Source organism: Microcebus murinus, chromosome 21 (assembly GCF_040939455.1).
Source record: "Microcebus murinus isolate Inina chromosome 21, M.murinus_Inina_mat1.0, whole genome shotgun sequence".
In the NCBI taxonomy this organism is placed as follows: Eukaryota; Metazoa; Chordata; class Mammalia; order Primates; family Cheirogaleidae; genus Microcebus; species Microcebus murinus.
The window spans coordinates 17613874-17632863 of record NC_134124.1 but is presented as its reverse complement, the minus strand read 5'-3'; the positions used below and the strand labels follow the sequence as shown (position 1 = coordinate 17632863).

Below are 18990 nucleotides of genomic sequence, written 5' to 3'. Positions count from 1 at the left end.
TCTGTGTGCTACTGTTGTCCTCATTACAGGATCTCAGGGATGGCGGGGACCTAAGAGGGGCACGGCCACCTGCGTGCTCCAGACAGCTCTGCCAGGGGAGTGCTGACGTTGAGCCCACCCCCAGCTCTGGCATTTCTCACGACCAGAGCTGGGTCTGTCCTGAGTGGCAGGACGACAGTCTAGCCCTTGCCTGCACCAGATCCTCAGAGGCAGAAGCCTTTTTCTTTCCCATGCCACTACCCCTCCCTCCCCTATTCCACAAGGAATGTCCTGACTCCCTCCCTCTGCCATGCCTCAGGAGCAGAGTTTTGAATTATCAGGACCACCTGGTCCCTAGCCCCTTGGCTGATGGCTCTTTGATAGTGGAAGCTGAGAAAACGTGGAAAAGGCCACGCAGCTGTGAGCCCCCACTGGAGAGAGCTGGGCTGCGTTGAGAAAGCCCTCGGTGATGGCGTGGAGGGAATCCGGGGACTACTGCGTCGATCTCCTCCAGGGATGTGGCCCGGGTGGTGCCCACCTTACAGGCAATGCGCACGGAGCACTGGTGGCAGATGCTCACTGGAGCCTGGCTTCTCTGCTTTTCACATTTGAGAATGTGTCACTGAATCTTGCCACTTTGTGGAAGGACAGAGCCTGCCTCAGTACCAGGCCTGGCCCCTATGCTGTCCTCAGTCACAATCCCTTCCAGGGTCCAATTTGGTTAACAGCCCTCAAGGAGGCAGCCGTTCGTGGGTATACGGCTGCTTTTTTGCCTAAACATTAGCAGTGGTTCTCTCTGCAGTCCTAGTAATTAGAGAGGCCAGAAACGCCACAGAGCTGCAAGGAGGGCTGCAGGGAGAAGGGGAAGACTGAGGCTGGCAGTGCAGTCTGGAGTCTCTAAAAGCTCCAACTCACCTCCAGGGCCAAGTGATGCTCCGACCACCCCCTCAGGCCTCTGCCTCTCCCTCGGACCAAACCTTCAGAGACGTCAGGGGTCTTGGGAATTCTAGGGAGTTAGAACTGCACAGGCATTAGAAATAAAAAGACCAACACTCCATTTGTTGTTGTTATTATTAATGGAAATATCTGACTTACTATAATAATACAGGATAATTGTAAAAAATTAAAATAATCTTATGTATGTAACAGCCTCTCTACCTGCCCCCATAATCTCCATATGACAAAGAAAATCCTCTCTTTATACTTATGTATATTTGCATATAGGCTTATGCAAATATACATAAGTATAAATAAGCATAAATGGTGATATATGGTACTATTTCACAACTCAGGCTCTGGAGTTAGACAGTGTGGGTTAAACTCCTAGCTCCATATCTTACTGGTAAGTTATTTAACCTATCAAGGCTACTGTTTGCCCACCAGTAAATTGGAGATAATAGCATTTACATCACAGTGTGGTTCTGAGAATTAAATGAGACCATTCACAGAAATCATTTAGCACAGGGGCTAGCATACAGTAAGCACTCAATAAGTGCTAACTAACCATTTTATTGGCATTGATTTTTTATAACCTGTTTCATTCACTAAATAGCTCACAAACATATTTCCATATCAAATTTCATTTTCATCTCAGAGCAACATTTTTATCCCCTTTTTGAAAAAGTTAACTTTTAATTTTGGAATAATTTTGGATTTATAGAAAACTTGTAAGGATTGTACAGAGTCCCCAAGACCCATTACAGAGCTTTCTCTAATATTAATATATAACTATAGTATATTTGTCAAAACTAAGATCTAGACCGGGCACGGTGGCTCACACCTGTAATCCCAGTACTCTGGGGGGCCGAGGTGGGCGGATCATTTGAGCTCAGGAGTTCGAAACCAGCCTAAGCAAGAGTGAGACCCCATCTCTACTAAAAATGGAAAGCAGTTAATTGGCCAACTAAAATATATAGAAAAAATTAGCCGGGCATGGTGGCACATGCCTGTAGTCCCAGCTACTCGGGAGGCTGAGGCAGGAGGATCGCTTGAGCCCAGGAGTTGAAAGTTGCTGTGAGCTAGGCTAACACCACAGCACTCTAGCCGGGGCAACAGAGTGAGACTCTGTCTCAAAAAAAAAAAAAAAAAAAAACTAACATCTAACTGGTACCTTGATACCAAGGCTCCTTGGTACATGGTTATTAACTGAACTCCAAATGTTATTTGGGTTTCACCAGTTTTCCCCTGAGTGTCCTATTTCTGTTCCAGGATCCACTCCAGTATACCACATTGCATTTCTTCAGTGGGTCTCCTTAATTGCTTCTGGTCTCTGTTTATCAATCATTGCTTGTTTTTCATGACTTCGATAGTTTTTTTTTTTTTTATTTCGGCATATTATGGGGGTACAGATTTTAAGGTTTCAATAAATGCCCATTTCCCCCCTCCCCCCACAAGTCTGAGTCTCCAACATGACCATCCCCCAGATGGTGCACATCTCACTCATTATGTATGTATATACCCACCCCCCAACTTCTATAGTTTTGAAGAACACTGGGAAAGTATTTTATAGACTGTCCCTCTAATTGGGGTCGTCTGACATTTTTCTCACGATCGGTCTAGTGTTAGGGGAGGAACACACACAGAGGTAAAGTGTCCCTCTTACCACATCATCTCAGAGGGTCCACGGTATCCGCGTGGCCTGTCATTGTCAATGTTAACTTTGGTCACACTGTCAATGTTGACTTTGATCACAGCGTTAAGATAGCTTTTTCAGGTGCCTCCACGTAACGTTGCCATTTTTCCCTTTCATGCTCTATTCTCAGGAAGCAAGTCACCAAGTGCGGCCCTATTCAAGGATGCACGGGGAAATAAACTCCCCCTCCTAGGAGGGGAAGAATCTGCATCTATTATTTGGAATATATTACTTGGAATCCTTCTAAGAGGATTTGTCCCGTCTTGCTTATTTGTACGGCTGGAGAATACTTAACAGCTAAAAACCAGACTGACGTTAACGGCTGGAACACGTTCCACTGTGAGAGCGCGCCCTATCTCCTATGGTGCACGGGCACTCCGCGTCCACTCCCGCCTCTTTCCTGCGTGCTTTCCCGTATGCGAGCTGCAAAGCCAAACCCTGCATTCAGGCCTCATAGCTAAGGTTCTCGCCGAAAGATTAGGTGTCTTCAATTAGATTCGCTTCTGCTAGACGGAAGGAGAAAATCAGGAAGAGCCACTGTCCCACACATTTTGGCCGTTCCAGCCCAGCACGGAGACGTGGGTTATTTGGCAGCAGCGCTCCCGTGTCTAGTCACCAGCTTCGCAGATGCTGAGAGGCGGTTGTGGCTGGGGCTTCTCAATCCCTTGGACCACAGCGGTGGCAGTGCACACTTGGAGCTCCTTGTCCAGGAGCTACCCCCGGCTTCCCTGCCTTTCTGGAGACTGCACGGTGGCCGCTCCTCTGGCGGCCTCATGCTTTTGGATGGCTGAATAGTATTCCATTGTATGATTTCTCCGTAGTTTCATCAAACCTGTTCTCTACTGATGTTCATTTAGTTTCTTTCCAGCGTACTGCTATCACAAACAAGCCTGCCGTGAATGTCCTTATTTATCTGTTCCATAAACTGGTAAATTCTGCGTAATCATTTGCTTTGGAAATAAGGTTTTCCTGCTAAAAACAAAACTCAAAAAGCCACAGGATTAAAGAGTCTTTCATGTTGGGCCTTCTGTGAGTCCCTTTTTCTTCAGGTGACTGACTGGGCTAAGGATGGCTTTAAAATGGGTTGCCAGCCAAGGCCCTGGGAAGGAAGCCCAGGCAAAGAGGAGAGGCTTCCTGGGGTGCACCAGGGAGAAGAACAGCCCAGTGCTGTGGTTCCCAGCCCGAAGGGGGTTGTTTATCAAGGCAGTGGGAGAGGAGTTGGCCAGACTTTGAGGGGGCCACTGTTGGCTGGGAGCAGGCCTGAGAGACTGGAACCATTCAGCTGTGTTCTAAAAGGAGCAGGGAAGGGAAGGAAAAACAAGTCCAGACACACACTGGGTGGCTGCTGGCTGGCCAGGGCTCTTGGTACAATAAGTCTGGTGCCAGGCTGTGGGTCCCAGCCAGCTCTCTCCCGGGAACCCACCCCAGACTGGGCAGGTTTAGATCAGTTCTGCAGTTGCTTCTTAGGGCTATTAAAAATGGATTATTTTATTTATTTATTTTTTTTACAGAGTTTTGGATAAGTTAGTACTTTTCCAGTGAGATGGGCTACCTGGGCCAGAAAGGTGATTTTCCAGCCATGTTGTCTATCCTATGTGTATTAATGCCTCCTTTATCCATGAAAGGCCTGCAGTATCACTTGCCAAACCGTTTTGGACAGAATGCTATTAGTGAAACACAAGGTCCCAAAGTCAAAAAAATCTTTGGGCAATGCCAGGCCTATTAAAATCAAGCATAATTGTTTATGGTAGGAATTCTCAGAGCCTTCAGTATGCTAATACTGTACTTGAGACTTTTCAAAAAGGAGATAAAGTGTGCATGGTTCTCCAAACATTTAGTCCTTAGAACACCTTCCCCTCCCTACAAAATAAATAATAACATCTTTGCTAAATGTTGCTTGCTAGGCCGGGCATAGTGACTCAGGCCTGTAATCCCACCACTCTGGGAGGCTGAGGTGGGAGGATCGCTCAAGGTCAGGAGCTGGAGACCAGTCTGAGTAAGACCCCGTCTCTACTAAAAATTAGAAAGAAATTAGCTGGACAACTAAAAATATATAGAAAAAATTAGCTGCGCATGGTGGCGCATGCCTGTAGTCCCAGCTACTTGGGAGACTAAGGCAGAAGGATTGCTTGAGCCCAGGAGTTTGAGGTTGCTATGAGCTAGGCTGATGCAATGGCACTCTAGCCAGGGCAACAGAGCGAGACTCTGTCTCCAAAAATTAAAAAAAAATAAATAAATAAAAACATAAATGTCGCTTGCTAATTCTAACCTATACGATAAGGCAGAAGCCAACAGGCCTGACCCCCAAACTTCCAAGAATCTAGGACAGAGAGGGCTATATAGAGTCTGGCCAAGGAGAGACCTTGGACATGCCATGCCCTACACAAAAGCATGATGGGCACCTTTCACAATATAAAATAATTGACTTTCCTGAGCATGAAGGATTCTCCTGAAATTGACTTAGGACCAGCCTCCTGCTGGGCAGAACAGCCTGGCGGCGACAGCAGAAGAGCTTGGGCGTGCTCCACTCTGCATCTCTGCAGTACGTCACTGGTCTCCAGTGACTCAGCGTCACCCTTAGCCACGGTGATCTCTGATGGCCTGTGTGGGTCAGGCTCAGTGCACATGGCACCGTGGGAGAGATGTCCCAGTGCAGAGCTGTGAGGAGGCCTGGGAAGTTCACTTCATCTGACTGGCATCTCCACTGTCTGGCTGTCTGTCTGACGCCACCATTCCTGATGGATTCCTTTGGGTAAAGATGCAAAGCCGCCTGGGAAGAGTCATGGTCAGGGTCCCTGGTAGCCCCTTTCTCCTGAGATTCGTGTTTGGTGTTGGTTGAGGATGGAATGCCTTGTACTAGAGGCTGTATTTGCAAATCTCTCCCATCCTGGAGTCACTGGACAGAGCTGATACCTTGTATGTAGTGTTGCTCCCCTTGAAATGAATTGGGAAACGAAATGCTAAGAAGCCAGAGAGAACCTGAGTCCACTCTGCCACTAATTTGCTGATAGATCACAGAAAATCCTATTCCACGTATGCGTATACCAAAACATCATGTGCACCATAAATATGTATAATTTTTATTTGTCAATTAAAAAAATAGAAACGTCTTTCCGCTGTCTGGCTTCATTTTCTTCCTCTGTAAAATGAGGGGGTCAGACTATTTCAGTTGGTCCAACTTTTTGATCAGAAGAAGCCTCTGTCAAGCAGAGTCTTAAGCAGAATGCCATATAAAACAGATAAAAGTAGTCTTTGACCAGCATGTTTTTAAGGGACTGTTATGTCATCACTGTGTAACAGAAAGTGTTTACTGTACAAGTCAGGACAGAGGTTGCTTTTAGAAGGAAGGAGGTGGTTGTGATTAGGGCAGAGCACACAGAGGGCTGCTGGGGTGGCTGCAAAATTTTATTCCTTGACCTGAGTGATTTTCCTTAGGATTATTCATAAGCTGTAAAAATATTACATTACTGTCGAGCACAATGGCATGTGCCTGTAATCCTGGGTACTTGGGAGGCTGAGGTGGAAGGATTACTTGAGCCTAGGATTTTGAGATCAGCCTGGACAACATAATAAGGCCCAATCTCTAAAAAAACAAACAAAAATATTTTTTTTAAAAAAATTACATTACTAATGCATTATAAAGTCAATCCCTGAGAACACAAATGTGTCAATTAGGTTTGGCTGCAAAAGGCAAAAAACCCAAAATAGAAGTGACCTAAATAAGATGAAGTGTATGTCTGTATCATGTAAATGAAGTCTGGAGGTGAGCTGTCAGTCCAGGGCATCCGATCTAAGTCTGTCGTCAGTAGGGGACTCAGTGAGTATCAGGGACCCACATCAATCCGAAGCCCAAGGCGGCTGGTTGAGTTCTACCATCAAGTCCATGCTAAAGCCAGCAAGAAGGGGGCTGAGATGAAGGGCATAACACCTCTCCTTACAGAAGCCCCCAGGAGTGGCGCTTACAACCTTTACTTATATCCCATTGACCGAAACTTACTTTGCCTTACCCGGCTGCAGGAGACACTGGGAAACGTCATCTTTAATCCGGGTGGGGATGGTCCCACCTGATTGTAGTCTCCACACCACAGGAAAAAAGGGACAAAGAGCAGAATCTGCCACGACACATTAGTGGATTTTGGTCTCTGGTGTGTTCAGACTTGATGAGCGACCGATTTAGGTGTCTTTGTTGTTTTCCAGTTCCAAGTTTAAACATAGCCTCGGGTATACAAAATGAGATGAATATGAATAGTTTGTGGAACGGCAAAGTATTCCCAGAATGTGCCTTAAAAACCCCTGAACTAGAAACTGCCTGAGAGCTTTTCCAGCTCTTTGACATTCTAGAATTCGGTGGAAGTTCCACCCCCATATGCGAGCATGCAGGGCTTTCTCTCTGGGGACTGGCAGGGGCGTTCTTGTTACCTTCAGGACAGAGAACTGTGGCGATTGTTTGAGTCAGCGCAGCTCCAGCCAAATACCTTGAAAAGCTCCCTGCCACTCAGCAGCCTTCCCGCTGGGCTGGGGAGTTCCCCGGAGGTGGTATAGTTTACTGAGGCGCTGAAAACAGTGTTCCCAAGCAGCCACAGCTTCTTAGCAGGGAGTGGCTCAGACTGTCCCTCCAGGGGCTCAGAGATTGTTACAATAGAAGGCTCTACCCTTGCTTCAACCCTTTCATTTATTGGAGCAGGAAGCATGGATCCGGAGAGGCTGGGAGATTTACTTGAAGTGACCCCCAACTTATAGCAGTGTTCCGTCTAGTATTGATTTGTTCTGCTGCTTTTTATTACCGTTAATTATCACAGCGTGAAGTTAGGATACACTCACTCTATGTATCTTAGCCTGCTTAGCCAGGACGTAGGCTAAGCACATCATGTATATTAATGTATTATCTCATTTAATTCTCTCCTAATTCTCACAACAGCCCTGAGAACTAGGTACTTCTCTTTTTTATCACTTTACAGATGACACTGTAAAGTGTCACTTTACAGATGAGCACTTTACTGCTACCCAGAGAGGTAGCTTGCCCAAGGCCACATTGTTACCCCACAGTGGATCAGAATTTGAAAGCAGACAATGCACCTGCAGAGACTCACTCCCTGCTGAGGATGACTACCTCTACCTCTCACTTCCCAGTTTGTGAGGAGGACAGACTTGGCTTTGCTGAGCAGGATCATCCGCCTGGCTGTCACAGCCCTTCAGACCACGTTTTGCTCCACTCCTGTGCTCCTCCATCAACCTCTTGGTGTCTAATTCAGCACCTTGGCACAGAGAATAATATGTTCTGAGGTGAAGATACAGAACTTTCCACTAGTGACAAAACCCAGATGAGGCAGATGGGACAAGAGCAGGGCTGGGGAATCTTTTCACATTGGAAGGCTACATTAATTTAGCTGTAATCACATAAGGCCACACTCCAAAAACTTCAATTAGACATACTTTTTTTTTTGAGACAGAGTCTCGCTATGTTGCCTGGGCTAGAGTGCCGTGGTGTCAGCCTAGCTCGTAGCAACCTCAAACTTCGGGGCCCAAGCTATTCTCTTGTCTCAGACTCCCGAGTAGCTGGGACTACAGGCATGTGCCACCACACCCAGCTAGTGTTTTCTATTTTTAGTAGAGACATTCTTGTTCAGGCTGGTCTAGAACTCCTAAGCTCAAGGGAGCCTCCTGCCTCAGTCTTCCAGATTGCTAGGTACAGGCATGAGCCAACTTGCCCGCCTATATATACACTTTAAAATGTACATTAGTTTGTAAAAATATAACTAGTATGTGCTTAATAATTTCAAAAAATTAAAACTACTTGTTAATTTTAAAGTTAACTAACATTTTAATGACTTTTTGTTGGGAACCATTCGAATATTTGGTTGCAGCACAGGGGTCCACAGTTTCGATTGATCTTCTAGATGGGGATCAGTCATTTGTGACCTTATGGGCATCTTGATTTGGGCTAGGTAGGAGAATGCAAATTTACGGCAATAAGTAGCTGAAAAGCAAGAAAGCATTTTTTGGGTGTGTTGCTGAAGGTGTGAGTATTCTGCATTTTTCCATATTTCAACTGGATCTTTCTTAGCATCAAACAATGACTGCAAAATGTCACCTACTGAGAGAGCTCAATCAACTCCATCGGTAGTTCCTTAGGTGCTTTGGTGATATCAACCAGGTGAGGCTGAAATGTTGATTTGAGTATGATGTCATGATTCTCAAAGTCAGTGAACCTTTCATTGTATTCTCCAATTAATAGGTCTACAACACCTGGGTATTTCTCAAATGATTCGCACATATCATCCTGCTCATCAATGACCTTTGCTAACTGGAGAAAATGTTCATCTAAAATTTCCTTTTGAAGAAGAAGTGTTTTGAAGAAAGATAGCTTTTTTTCAAAATGCTTGGATTTCTTTGCCATCTATATATACAGATTTAGTTTTACCTTGCAAAGAAACATTCAAGTAGTTTTGATTTGACATATCACACAGAAATGCTGCATTCCTATAGAAATCCTTTTTTTAATAGTTCACATTGCTGATTCTGTTCTTCATAAAATTTAACTATCTGTTCTCACAGAGATAAAATTTTGGCTAACAGCTGTCCCTGCAATAGCCAACCCACTTTAGAATGATGTGGCAAATGCACACTGAATACCTCATTGTTCAACTTCAGCATGTTACGAAATCGACGACACAGTGTTGCCTTTGCGGGAATGTAGTTAACAATATTTATGATTTGTTGCAAAGTGTCACTTAAAATAGTAGCCTTAGCACAGAGATTTTGCTGATACAATATACCATGAAAAGAAATAAGAGCACCTGGATCCGTCGATACTTTGAATGCTGGTCTCGGGGAGAGAGGCACGAAGGCATGTCACTGGGGCGACTCCAGTGGTTCAGCTCAACCCAGCTCTTCAGGCTTCTCCTTGTCCTCCCCCTGCAGAGGTGGAGGGGGAATGGGATGAGGTGATGGGCCTGAGAGGAGTCTTTGTATCTTAGAGAAAGTTCCAGAAAGACCCAGAGACAGAGGGTGTTGTCTTTGTCCTCATTCTAACAACCCTCCTGAGAGGAATGCTGGGGGTGAGGGATGCCGGGCAGCCTGTTCAGAGGGTAGGGAGGTGGGAACAGAGTGTGGAAACCAGCATGTCGGACCTCCCGCCACTCTAAGGAGCAGAGAACCCCGGAGGAGGTTCACGTGGCCCAGTCTGTGCAGAGCTGCATTGAAGAAAACAAAGTCTCACGGTCACAGATCATTTAAAAGCTCTGCAGACCAGGTGCAGTGTCTCACGCCTGTAATCCTAGCACTCTGGGAGGCCAAGGCGGGCGGATTGCTCCAGGTCAGGAGTTCGAAACCAGCCTGAGCAACTATAAATAGAAAGAAATTAGTTGTCCAACTAAAAATATATACACAAAAAATTAGCCAGGCATGGTGGCACATGCCCATAGTCCCAGCTACTCGGGAGGCTGAGGCAGGAGGATCACTTGAGCCCAGGAGTTTGAGGTTCCTGTGAGCTAGGCTGATATGGCACTCACTGTAGCCTGGGCAATAGAGTGAAGCTCTGTCAAGAAAGAAAAGAAAGAAAGAAAGAAAGAAAGAAAGAAAGAGAGAGAGAGAGAGAGAGAGAGAGAGAGAAAGAAAGAAAGAAAGAAAGAAAGAAAGAAAGAAAGAAAGAAAGAAAGAAAGAAAGAAAGAAAGAAAGAAATTGAGTCTTAGTGAAATAAAATACATTGCTCAGGGACATCAGTCACAGTCTGTTCGTGCTCACATTAATCCTTCTCCTCCCAGCACCTCCCCTCCCTGGCCCTCTCCAGGAAAGAGGAGAAGTTTGAAGAGGCCTAGTCCCCAAAAGAATTCAGTTCTTCACATGCCTCGGAAGAGCAAGGGCCAACTACAGTTTGCTCAAAGTTGGAGGAGCTTCCCTTACATAGCTTGGCTATTGAGTCATCAAAATTATTTTTGTGACCCAGACAGCAGCCCCAGACACCCAGACACTGGGTGAAGGGAGACTTCAGCTCTTTCTGCAGCCAGAACCAACTTTCTGCTCCCCTTAAGGCTCCTCATTATCCCCCTTGCATAACTTTCTTCTTCTGTCCACCTCCTGCTTTGATGTCCTCTTCAGCCACAGGGTGATTCTCCTCTGCCACAAGTAAGAACTATCATCTTCTTTCTCTTAAAGGGGCGAGTGTTGCTCAGCTTGTCTCATAGATGCAAGAAGAAGTCAGAAGTCATATGCCTGATGAGTCAAGTGAGATCACCTCAAAGGCAGAAATGGGATTTTTTTTCTCTTGAAAGTGACAGAGAACACAACCCAAACCAGTGTGAGCACAAAGGGGATTTATCGGCTCACGGAAAGGGAAAGGAGCAGGACTGCAGGTCACACAGGGATTGCGCCCTGCTGTGTGTCACAGAAACTCGATTCCAGCAGCTTTTATCTCACTTTGCAACAATCTGGCCATCTGAGGATGGTGCCGTCATGTGGCTGCAGTTTCTCCTGTCAGCCTCTCCCTGTGGATTCAACTCACACGTACCACCCAAGAAGGAAGAAGAGGGATAAAGGGCAAAGTCGCCCTCCTTTTGCAAGCTTCCCCAGAAGCTCCGTGCACTGATTTCTGCTTACAAGTCGCTGGTGAGAACCCCAGGGCCTCCCTGCACAGCGAGGGAGTGTAGGTAGGAAGCTGAGTGTTGCAGCTGGACACAGAGCTCCCCGAGCAGAACTGGGTCTGTGGATTAAGCAGAAGAGGAGAATGGATACTGAGTGGGCCAACAGCAGTGTCTGCCCCAGGCTAGTTTAGAGGCTCAGATTAGTGACTCGGGACAAATATCTTTCTCTGTGTGTCTCTGTCTCTGTCTCTCTCTGTCTTGTGTCTCTTTGTCTCTCTGTCTGTCTTGTCTCTGTGTCTTTCAGGCTCTGTGGCCATGGGGAACAGGATGGCTCAGCCTAGTCACATGCTGTTTTTCTAGGTGGGGCTAAAAGTGCAGAAACAGTATTGCTCAAGAGGAAGATCAAGGCATGATTCCCAAAGAACTGGAAATGGATATTGGTGGTCCAAAATCAAACCCAATAAATCATACGCAAACATTTATTGCAGAATCTTAGGCATCATCATTTTCAGAGACTTTTATTTATTTATTTACTTATTTATTGAGACAGTGTCTCACTTTGTTGCCCAGGCTAGAGTGAGTGCCGTGGCATCAGCCTAGCTCACAGCAACCTCAAACTCCTGGGCTCAAGCAATCCTGCTGCCTCAGCCTCCTGAGTAGCTGGGACTACAGGCATGTGCCACCATGCCCGGCTAATTAATTTCTTTCTATTTATAGTAGAGACGGGGGTCTCGCTCTTGCTCAGGCTGGTTACGAACTCTTGACCTGGAGCAACCCGCCTGCCTCGGCCTCCCAGAGTGCTAGGATTACAGGTGTGAGCCACCTTGCCTGGCCTTCAGAGACTTTTAAATCACTGAATGTATGTCAGAGCTTCCCTAAACATTTGAATGCAATTCCATGTTTTAGATCAGCAGTTCCCAAGTGTCATCTGGTTGCCTTAAGGGTCTATAGGTCTAAACAATTTTCATAATGCTACTAAGATTTTATTTGCCTTTTCCACTCTCATTCTCTCATATGTGTGCAGTGGAGTTTACCAGGAGTTACATGCCCTGTGGTTATGTGACATGTAACGATGCCATTGTTCTGATGGCTAGTGAGTGTGCACTTGTGTATACTTGTGTTTTCATAAGGCCTTAGTTTTAATTTTTAATACAGTAAATATTGATGGATATACCCACTAAATAAAAGTTTATTGGAGTTCATAATAATTTTTAAGAAAATAAAGAGGTCCTGAGAGCAAAAGTTTGAGAATTGCTATTTTATTTTATTGTTTGAGACAGAGTCTCACTCTGTTGCCTGGGCTACAGTGCCGTGGTGTCAGCCTAGCTCACAGCAACCTCAAACTCCTGGACTCAAGCAATCCTCCTGCCTCAGCCTCCCGAGTAGCTGGGACTACAGGCATGTGCCACCATGCCCGGCTAATTTTTTCTATATATTTTTAGTTGGCCAATTAATTTCTTTCTATTTTTCATAGAGACAGGGTCTCGCTCTTGTTCAGGCTGGTCCTGAACTCAGATTTGCATTTAAGAGACAATTCCTACTACCCTAGAGGTAGCTCTCGAATTTATCCCACACTTCTATTACCCCTGCAGTTCCCTGGACTCTTGCAATAGCAAGTCCTGAACCCTCCAGCATGCTGGGTGAACCACTTTCCTTCTTTCTTTTTTCAAAAACATTTTTAACAGCTTTACTGAGATATAATTCACCTGCCATATATTACGGGCTGAACTGTGCCCCTCCAAAATTCATGTTGAAGTCCTAACCCCCAGCAGTCCCTCAGAATGTGATCTGTGAGGTCATTAGGGTGGGCTTTAATCCAGTATGATTGATGTCCTTATAAGAAAAAGAAATCTGGACACAAACTAGCACCGAAGAAACATGTGAAGACTCAGGCAGAAGAGTGCCAACTGCAAGCCAAGGAGAGAGTCCTCAGAAGAAACCAATCCTGCTGGCACCTTGACCTTGGACTTCTAGCCTCCAGAATTGTGAGAAAATAAATTTCTATTATTTAAACCACTCGGTCTATGGTACTTTGTTATGGCAGCCCTAGCAATCTAATACATCGTACAACTCACCAGCTGAAAGTGTACAATGCAATGGTTTTTAGTATATTCACAGAGTTGTGCAACCATCACCATAATCAATTTTAGAATAGTCTTATCACTCCAAAAAGAGACTTCACATCTGTTAGCAATAATTCTCCACTTCTCCCCAGCCTCCTCGTCCCACCCACCAGCCCTGCTCTAGGCAACCGTTAACCTACTTTCTATCTTAATAGTTTTGCCTATTCTGGACATTTCACATAAATGATATCATGCAATATGTGGTCTTTTGTGGGTTTTTTTTCCCACTTAGCATAATGCTTTTGAGATTTGGGTGGGCCATTTTTTTTTTTGTTGTTGTTTTTTGTTTTTCTAAGGCAGAGTCTCACCATATCGCCTAGGCTAGTCTCAAACTCCCGGCCTCAAGAGATCCTCCTGCCTCAGCCTCCCCAGAAGCTGAGACTACTGGCATGTGCCGCTATACCCAGCACACATGCCTTTTTTCACTAACAAAGCCACAAGTCGCCATGGGCACAATTCACGTCTGATTCATGCCTTTATTGCCATAGCACACGCCTGGCGTATTGTGAGTTCTTTTTTACATGAAATCATTTTTAATGTGAATAAGGGGAAAAAGCACATTCAGAAAAGAAACTAATGTGTACAGTCCTTAGAAAAGATTGCTCTGTGTGACTCTGCCAGTAGTTAAAAACCAAGACAAATTCCTAACATATGTTATGGTAAATTAAAAAAAATAATTGTAACATTATTTCTGAAACTTTCTAATCTATTAAAGCTCATTTTTTTATTATGGTAAAATAATTATAACATAAAATTCATATGGTGAGGTTTTTAATTTTTTTTTAATATGGTGAGTTCTTGATAATGCAAAAATCATCACTGTCAAACAAGTGCAAGCAGGCATTGTGTGAGGCACAAGATCTACAGTGGTGGTGACCAAGACAGGCTAGGTACCTGCTTTTGTGGTACTTATATTCTGGGGACAGGGTGATAGAAAACAAACCATGAATAAACACACAAGATAATTTAATCTTGTGATAAATGCTATAAAGAAAATACTCTGGGGTAGTATAATAGAGTATAGGGAATTGGGGGGTGGAAATGAATCTTTCTGAGATTAGGTGGCTAGTGAAGTCTTCTTGCAGGAGTTAGTTGTGCTGAAATCAGACAGATAGGGAGTAACTTGTCTGGGGGACCTGGTTAGAGCATTCCAGGCAGGGGACTAGCCAGTGCTAGGGTCCCTAAGGTCAGAGAATAATGACTACACTTAACAGAGTTAAGGCCAGGTCAGTAAAGAGTATTAAGCAAGGGAGAGAGTAATTTGAGCTGAAGCCTACTAGGCTAAGGCTTTGAGGGCAAAGAGAATGAATTTGGATTTTATTCTAATGGAATAGAAAACATTAAGGGTGAATTAATTAGAATTAAGTTTGGTTGCATATAACAGAAAACTTAAAAATAATAATGGCTTAAACAAGATAGAAATTGTTTCTCTCTCAAGAAAAAGTCCAGCATTGGTACGACAGCTCCTTGGTCATGGGGCACCAGGATCTTTCTATTTTTCTGCTCTATCATCTTAGCTAAAGGCTTCCATCCTTAAGGTAACCTTGTGGTCCAATATGGCTGCTGCAGCTCCAGCCATTATGTCTGAATTCCAGGCAGCAGAGAGAAGGAAGGGAGGAAAGACAAAGGAAGTGGACTTCCTAGCTGGGTCAAATTCCTAAAAGAGAAAGAGTGAGTGAATCAGTGAAAAAAAAAATAAAAATAAAAACAAACAAACAAAAAAGCCCCCAAATTCCTGAAAGAACCTTTCTCAGAGGCTCCACACATATCACTGAGCTGGAAAATGGATATTGGAGGATAGAATTCTGCCAGTAGGTTTTAAGCAGGGAATGGAGATTATGTGACTTGCATTTTGATAGAGTCATTCTAGGTGCTATCTGAGAAATTAACTCTAGTGAGGCAAAACATATCAAAATGAGAGTGAGAGTCTTCGTTTCTAGTCCTGATGTTATATAAATGTACAACTACTTGACCTTGAACAAGTCTCTCTGCTTCCTTGGGCCACAGTTACCTCGTTTCTTAAATTGGGCTGGATCTGACAAGCGCTCAGGTCCCTTCCTGGTATGAGGCTGGTTGCCCAGGGGCCTGACAGTTGTCAGGAAGGGTTAGCAGAGCTGGTTCTGGGCCCTGGAGAGGCTCTTCCAATGCACACCTCGGTTCCCAGACTGTGGCAGGAGGATTTCAGACGTCAACCTGCCTCTGGCTGAACCTGGCATCTCTAATTCCCAGATTTCTTCTGGGTGGCTCTTCTGCCCTCTACCTCCTTGACATCTCCAAGAGACACTGGCCTTCAGGCCTGGGAATCCTGGCTCCAGAAAGAGGTAGAAGGCCCAGCCCCAGTTCCTGTTTGCCTCTCCGCCTGCCCTGCCTCTGTTTGTCCCTGCTCTAGGTCTGCCCCTGTGTTGGGTCGAGTCTGCTCCCCCTTGCTATGACAACTTTTGACAGCACCACCCAGTGCCGGGGGCACAGCTTAGCGAGTGCAAAGAGTTCGGATCAAGCCATTCTTGTTCCTGCCCTTAAGGGCCTTCCAGTTACTGCAGGAGAGACTACCAACGAAAACAACCAGCTGTACTGCAGCTCTAGCTTGCTTTGTTCCTTCCATCTGAGTCTTGCTTTCTCTGGTTTTGCTGTTCTTTTTTTTTTTTTTTTTTTTTTTTGAGACAGAGTCTCGCTTTGTTGCCCAGGCTAAGGTAAGTGCCATGGCGTCAGCCTAGCTCACAGCAACCTCAAACTCCTGGGCTCAAGCAATCTTCTTGCCTCAGCCTCCCGAGTAGCTGGGACTACAGGCATGCACCACCGTGCCCGGCTAATTTTTTCTATATATATTAGTTGGCCAATTAATTTCTTTCTATTTATAGTAGAGACAGGGTCTCGCTCTTGCTCAGGCTGGTTTCGAACTCCTGACCTCGAGCAATCTGCCCACCTTGGCCTCCCAGAGTGCTAGGATTACTGGCGTGAGCCACCGTTCCCCGGTCTGCTTTTGCGGTTCTTGATGATGTCGTCTCTCTCTGATGGGTTCTGCTTTCCTCACAGTCTCTTTCCCTTTTCCTCTATGTCTGTCTCTTTTAAAAGTACAAAATAACTCATGATTATATGCACATAAGAAATTCAGCATACAAGTGTAAGGAAGTAAATATAAAGGTCCCATTCACCCCTGGCTCCTACTCCAATCTAGCCTCTCCCTGGAGGCTACAATTATTTGTAGTCTTTCACGTATGCACGGCTGCCGCTGCTGCTTTCTGCTGCCAGTGCTCTTCTCTCTCCTCTCTCTCTCTGTCTCTCTGTCTCTCTCTCCATCGGTTTAACTGGGGCTCAGGCCCTCTACCTTTGTTTCTTTGTTTCTGTTTCTCTGTATCTGTTTCTCTGGCCTCCCTCGAAGTCTCTATGTCTCCTTCCCTGTCTACTTTTGCCTCTGCCTCTCACTCTCTTCTCCTCTATCTCATTCTATTTCTGCCTCCCTTATCAGAATACTGTTATTTTTTTTTAAAAAAAACACCAACTTGAACCAGAATACAGTTTTTAATAGTTAACAACACAACTCTTGTACGAATGAAACACGAGCACATGTCCATGACTTACTTAACCTATTAAGGAAGGAATAAGCAGGACGGTCAAGCGGGTTCAAAGAGAAGCCCAAGAGAGATTATGTAGCACAGGCACTGGAGCATGCTGGAGAAAGACTGGTAGGTCGCACACAACACTAGTTAATATCCTACAAGGCGATAACACTGTAACCTCTGGGTTTCTATTTTTGACTAGACAGAAATCAGCTAGTTAACATGTAACTTCAAAGTCAGAGCCCTAATCAATAGTAACCAGCAAGCCGAACAAGGAAGCAGCCCCTGTAGAAGGTGATCCTTGGGATGGGCTTGTCAGACCATGCTCCAGTCTAACGCCAAGAGGACATGCAGTAACCCTTTTGTCTCGTGGCTAAGTTTCAGGTCAGTCTTCTGCACATGTATTTCTCTGCATCTGTCTTTTCCTTTCTCTGTCTCATCACCTCTGTCTCTTCCTGTCTCTCTCTTGATCATGACAGACTCTCAGTGTCTTTCTCTCCCTTCCACTGTCTGATTCTGTCTCTCCTTCTTCCTTTGACTCTGTCTCTTTCTCTGTCTTGCTTTAACAAACTCATTTTCATTATTTTTCCTTGGGAGTCGACCGTGTGTACCAGGACCTGTACCAGGAGCTATGGGAAGAGGATGGAGCTGAATCTGACATGTCCTTGCCGCTCTGCACTTCCTTGCAGAACTGGGAGGGAATCAAATGGAAATTCTGAGTGCTTGGAGGAGATGAGCTGAGGGTGTGGGACGTGGCAGGGGGAGGGAGGGCCATGGAGCTGCAGTGGGCTGGAGCAAGCGCCCAGCTTCAGCTGGCTGGGCGGAGGTGACTTCACACCACAAAAATGTCTGAATCAGGAGAATAACCTAAGTTGGGATGGGGCTGGGAGGCGGGCAGTTCAGCGGGGGCGGGGAGGAGCTGGACATCTCAGTGCTGCACCAGATGGGGCTGCTGGCTACCATTTGTCATGGCCCCTGGGCCTCCCTCATTGTTCTGGAATCCCAGGAAAGAAACAATTCTTCTCCCACGTTGCAAGCGAAAGGGCAGAGCCCAGCGTCCAGAGAGGGAGCAGGGTAGACTCACGGTTGCCACCCTGAAGAATGGTAAGGCTCTGCTAGAAAACTCGAGGGTCTGAGTGAGGAACCCAGGGGAGGGAGAGAAGCAGGAGGCAGAAAGAAACACGAGGAGAACACTGAACGTAAAGCCCCGAAACACTGAAAGGCCCTTAAATCATGTGGCCCAGTGGTTTTCAGGCATTGTGTTAGCTGCAGAGCCCTTGCTCACAATTAAAATAGCAAACCAATCGCTGCCCCTGGGGCTTCTCGGGGGGATCTGAGCCCCATTTATAGGCCCTCATCATGCCCTGTTTGGAGACTATGACCTAACCCCACACCCTCATGTTACAAATGAGCAAATTGAGACCCAGAGCAGGGAAGGATTTGCCCACGTCGTTTGAAGGAGAAGAGGAACAGACTGGAAGTAAGAGGGAAGCGAGAGGTTGAGTCCCTTCAGGGTTTTCAAAACCAGAGGTTAGATGTTGGCCTTTCTTTCCAAAGAATATGGGAGAGGGACACTCAGGTCCCTAAAAGAAGGGTGAATCCAGCCCCTATCAGTAAAGGTACCAATATGGTGGCCCCAGAGAGGTGGAGGAGAAACACTTTAAAAGAGGGAAAAAGGATCCCAAAGCCCCCAGGTGAGGCAATTGCTCTCCCAGCTGGCGCAGGCCCCACATGTACCACTCCTGGGACAGGGTCTTCGAGGGGCTGCTCTCGTCTGTGTCACCTGCCTGCACCTGGAGACGCTGAGCCTGCCTCCTGGTATCCCTGGTTTCTCCTCTGGGGGACACTTGGCTGGTAGAGGGAGCCCCTTCCTCCTGCTTCTGGGAGGAAGCGTACTTATCTGCCTGCGTGCCGGACGTGACATGACTGCGAGCTTCCAGGAAGTGGGCTCCTGCTTGGCCCTCGGAACCCTCCCTCTTCCCAGTACCACCCACTTTGTGATTCTCTGTGTCTCTGGACAGATCACCCCCTCACTCCAGGACTCATTTTTCTTCACCTGGAGAGCCGGTGGGCTGAAAATAAATCAGTGCATTTCGAACTTTTTTAAAAAAGTAGTAAA

At 45.8% G+C, this 18990-nt stretch overlaps 1 protein-coding gene across 2 annotated transcripts in view; it reads left to right on the top strand.

The window, feature by feature from the left end:
- The window catches only part of ATOX1 (antioxidant 1 copper chaperone), a 126119-nt gene extending 122486 nt beyond the window's left edge, over positions 1-3633 (top strand). For both annotated transcript variants that reach the window (XR_012913995.1, XR_012913996.1), the window contains exon 4: positions 2742-3633. The gene's annotated coding sequence lies outside the window, so the exon portion shown is untranslated. The remainder of the gene's footprint in view (positions 1-2741) is intronic.
- The last annotated feature ends 15357 nt before the right edge of the window (positions 3634-18990 follow it).